Source organism: Ruditapes philippinarum, unplaced genomic scaffold (assembly GCF_026571515.1).
Source record: "Ruditapes philippinarum isolate M1 unplaced genomic scaffold, ASM2657151v2 ctg7264_1_1_1_1, whole genome shotgun sequence".
Classification (NCBI taxonomy): Eukaryota; Metazoa; Mollusca; class Bivalvia; order Venerida; family Veneridae; genus Ruditapes; species Ruditapes philippinarum.
This window is the reverse complement of record NW_026864799.1, coordinates 1-5118: the sequence shown is the minus strand read 5'-3', so window position 1 is coordinate 5118 and position 5118 is coordinate 1. Positions and strand designations below refer to the sequence as shown.

Below are 5118 nucleotides of genomic sequence, written 5' to 3'. Positions count from 1 at the left end.
GCCGTTTGGCCATAAAGACTCATGTGCACAGGAAAATCGAAAGTCGGTTTTGAAAAATAGGTTAAGAAAATCCTAAGGGTATGTTTATCAATGTGAATTGTTGAAAATGTTAAATGATTATGCGTACTAGTAATTCATAGGTATAAATAAGTTATGCATATCCAAGTAACATGGCAATGTTATTAATACATGAAACCTAAACCTTTAATTTGTTTATCTTTCATGTTATAAGTAAAGGATATAAACTGCCAGTAAACATTCGTTGCATGTTAGTACATAAATTATAATTTTGTACCATGATTTTATTAAAGTGGCGTACATGTAATTAGAAATGGAGTTAAAAGAAGTTTATAACTGAGATTCCGACAGTAGCGGCAAAAGCTTCACGATGACGAGACTTGAGGGGCATTAATTGTCATCAAAACAGATCAGAACAACAGCACAGCTAGATCTAGAGGTTAGTACGTTAAATTCTCTTACAAAACTATCACATGATGAACATAACGCGAAGAACAAAATCGTGCATTGACGCCAACTTCGATAAGATTATATTACTAGGAAAAGTCGTGCTGGTTTTAGGGTATTTTGTATATTTTGGTTTTGCATTAGCCTATCATATCGGTGATGAGGGATCTTGGAGACTTGTTTGGTGTACAGCTTTAGGAGTATGGATGGTATGCTGGGGGATTACTGAAAAGCGATCAAATGTTACACCGGTTGGTCATCAGCCGTCGACAAATTGTTTGCCGAGTATTCGAAAGGCAGGCGAACTCGATATTTAGATGGTAAGTCTTTTTATTTTTCAACTAACTTACTTGAATACCAACTTTATATTTTTTGTAAAAAAAAAAATCTAGAAAACAAAGTGATCCCTCAGAATAATATATACATTGTAATTTGATGCATTTTTGTAATTGAAAATCCAAACTATAATTGACAAATATCATTGTAATGATTGGGTTTATGCTTTTAAACTTTTCTTGACGGATATATTGCAATAACAATTTACCAACATTGTTTAATTATCATTATAGTATTCAAATGATGTTTATTCTTATTTTTTTTTAGGTCTTTGTATTTCTTGATGACAGCATTTATGGTTGTTTATTTGATACTATTTGTGGCGATAAAAACACCGGAAAATCTCAAATCTTTAATTGGACTTTTTGTTTTTCCTTTTTTGATGTTTCTGTATTCTAATAATAGACGAAAGGTAAGATTGATGTAAAGTGCTCTATTTTGAAGTATACTAATTAGTTAATAAGAAATATTTTAATGGAATTGATATGTTCTTTATTCGTTTAGTTGTCGTCATACTCCCTTAAAGGGTCATTATGCCTCGGAAATGCATAAACCATTACCATATGAAACAAACCAATGAAAATAACAGACATGTTTCAGCAATTTATATTCGTATAGTGTATATTTAGTGTTTGTATTTATATTTTTTAAAACAAATATTTTGTACATTGATACCTTTAAACTGGAACATGAGGTTTATAGAAGATGTTCTTTTACTTGAGATTAAAGTGTCATATTTCAGTTTGTCAATGCTTACTTGACGTTAAGAAACGTTTGTTACATTGCAACCTACGGTATTGTATATAACAATGTAAGTAACGCTTCAATGATTTAAACAGATAAATTGGCACACCATTTACTGGTCGATGGCTTTGCAAATTCGTTATGGCATTTACTAATTTTGAAAGACGACTTGGGGGTTCAAGATGCTCATATCAATGGTGCGGGGCGTAGACTCAAATCGCTCGTTCGCGAACGCGAAAGGCGCTGGAAGTGTATTCATATTTGCGTTGAAAAATATGTAGACCATCCATTTGCATAACTTGGCGTAGGTATTGTTAATAATTGAGATATTTTTTTAGGGGGGCAAAAATTTTTTTCAATTTCTAGATAGTTTCAATGATCAATTATTTTATGGTTTTACTCTATAGATAGGCAAAATCAAACATGATCGAGTATTTGTGATTTAGTGAAAGTTTAAAGTCGTCATGCTTATGCCCTATTTAAAGTCAAATATATGGGAACTTTAATAATGTCAGTTTTTGAACACGAACTAAGTCGCTAGATGTTAATCATTAATATTCAAAGTCATTATCACTGAGTTTGGCAAAATAGAACATATGAAATTACTCAATAAATTCCATTTTATAGTACATGTACATGTAATATCCTTCTGATTAGATCATAAAATTTACTTAATTTAGATGGGACATTTACTCCATACATTGAAATAAACAACTTCACATTAAAATTGCTAATGATTACATGTTTAGTTCTTATTTACATAAGTTAGAACAAATATGTCGATCCGCTCTGTGTATTCTTACTATTGTCTTCGAGGTCCTTAACCTAAGTTGACGGAAAGGGCTGAAAAGCTTCTGACAGGTTTGAACACACGCGGCCCCAATCCTAGATTATCTTTCGGGCCAACGCTGCCATGTATAGATCTAGCAAGATTAACATTTCTGTAGTTTTGTTACATTTTTTTCTATACAGCATTTATGCAATTCCCTTTTCATGTCCTTCGCATCCAGTGCTTTCACACTTTGATTGTCTAATCAGTTTCTGTGCAAACATTCTTCAATTCATTTCAGTCAATTGGTACAGGGTTCGTAGTTATCATCGGCATGTCCTTTTAACCTACCTTGGGGTCTCAGTCATTGTAAAACTTTGTAGGGCACTTTCATTCTGTATAGGAACATCTCCTTCCCGAAGGAATCAACGCAGTTGGTAATATGTTTCTTGCACTGGTTTTAAATATGAAAAGAACATGGTACTTTTTTATTTTACATACTTTTATAAAAGTTCAAAAATAGACCTATTTAAAAACTGATATAAAATGTGACTTTAAATTTAAAGTAATTATTCAGCTTTGTATATTATGTTACTAATTATTATGGAATTAATTCACATGGATTGATTTTTTAAGTAGCATGTGTTAAAATATAGAGATCATTCAATAACTTCTGAAAATCCTTGAATTTCAGAAAAGTTAAGTAAATTGTCCATGTCCCAGTTTTTTTTATATATATCACAGGTATTGAAAGTCTATCAAATAACAATTAAACGATAACATCCAAAAATACCTCTATATAGTATAAATAAAATTAAATGATATAGTAAAAACAACATGGTGGTACAGAGGGACATGTGTGCGCTTTTATAATCGGTCGTGCGCACGAGATACTATGTCGTGGGCACGAGTCGACTTCTCGTGTGCAAAAAATTAAGGTCGTGGTGCGCACGAGATAACTATGTTGTGGCCACGATTTATTAAGTAGGCGCACGAGATAAATTTTTAAGTCGTCGGGACAGATATTTAAAAAAAATTAGCAAAATTTCCCTTTTTGTTTTTCATGCCCTTTTAAAACTTTTAAATACTGATGGTATTTAAATTAACCCTTTTAAATTTTTTTGGGTCTCTTTTTGGGACACTACAAATTTTCCCCAAATCAGCCATTTAAATTTTACCAGTTTTGTGACTAACTGTAAAGGACGAATTTTAAAGCCGTTTATTTCGAAAACCCGGGAGGGACATTTTTAACTTAGAAATTCCCCTTTCATTTTTTATGAAATTTCCCGATTTTATCTTTATGAATTTTCCCGATTTTAACTTCACGAAAATTTTCGATTTTAAATTTTACGAATTTACAAATTTTACCTTCATGAAATTTAGATTTTAACTTTACAAATTCAAAAATTTGGGGAAAATTACGGGTTTCAACTTCAGAAAATTTATGTTCCCGCTTTACCCAATTCACGATTTTAAAATTCATGAAAAACAGATTTAACTTCATGAAATTTGGGAAAAAAATTCGTGAAGTTGAAATAAAAAATTCGGGGAAGTTGAAAAGTGAAATTTGTGAATTGAAAACGGGGAAATTTACGAAGTTGAATTCATGAAGTTGGGAAATTTGTGAATTCATGAAAGGGTTAAATCGGAAAATTTTGAAACCCAAATTCCCGGGAATTTTGTGGGAATTTCCCTATTTTTAAACGTGGGAATTCCCGGAAGTAAAAATTGTTTAATTTCCCTGAAGATGGGAAAACGATAATTTATGAAGTTAAAAAGGGGCCCCTTTTTTCTTTTGGGACTTTAACCCTTTTCCAGGGGGATGAAAAGAGAAAGGGAAAAAAGCCGGGTTTTTTTTATTATTTTCCTTAAATTTTTGTTTGAGGTAAGAGGTCGAAAAGGGCAAAGGGAATTTCAAGGAATTTCCCAAATTTTCCCTTTTTTTTTCAAAATACCCAAACCCCTGTTCTTTTTATATTTGTAAAAAGGGAAAAAATCTTTTTAAAATACACAAGCTTTTTTTGATAAAACTTTTCGTTTTTAAAGGGGATTGATGGAAATTTTTGGGTGTTTTTTCCATTAAAAAATTTTACCCACTTTTTTAAAACCCGAAAAACTGTTAAACTTATACAAGAGTACTTTCCGGAAAATTTACGCCCTCAAAGTTTTTCGTGACTTTCGCAGGTGGGAGTCAACCGTAGGGGGTTGCGGGTTTTTATATTAAAGTCATCAGGGGGAAAGTAACAAAGTCATAGTTCTTTTTTTTTTCGACTCGTAATTTTTGTTGTTTTAATCAAACATTTTTCCCTGTAGCAAATGCATAAATTTACTTTTAAAAGGAGTTTTCAAATTTCCCGGGCCCCAAATTTAAAATTTTTTTTTTGTTTTTCGGGGAAAGAAACCCAAACAAATTTAAAAAATTTTATCAAATTTAAAAATTAAATAAGGAGGTAAAAATGGTCGCGGAATTCTTTTTGGGTCAGTGCAATAATTAAAAATTGCATAATAAGGAATACGTGTACTCAATTCCTTTTTAAGGAAAAGGGATTTTTTTGAAAAGTTTTATATTTAGAAGCTATATAGCGGTAGTTTTTGCGCTGTTTACTTTCCGGTTGTCTGCTTTCCAATACCCTATACAAATTTGTTCCCGTTTTACTAGATCTATATGATGCAATATTGTATCAACCTCTTTAGAATTTTATTTTTTCGCATTTTTTTCCCCTAAACTTGGCAACGACCGTGTACTAAATTTTTAAACCGCCCAAAATTTTCAATTTAGCTAAGCATTCGAACTTACGTTTTTT

The 5118-nt window shown here is 31.6% G+C and overlaps 1 long non-coding RNA gene across 1 annotated transcript; it reads left to right on the top strand.

Moving 5' to 3' along the window:
• The first annotated feature begins 486 nt into the window (after nucleotides 1-486).
• Nucleotides 487-1682, top strand: LOC132726840 (uncharacterized). The gene is made up of 3 exons (XR_009625265.1): nucleotides 487-785; nucleotides 1069-1213; nucleotides 1641-1682. It is a non-coding gene; the product is annotated as an uncharacterized LOC132726840 (long non-coding RNA).
• Nucleotides 1683-5118: the final 3436 nt, after the last annotated feature.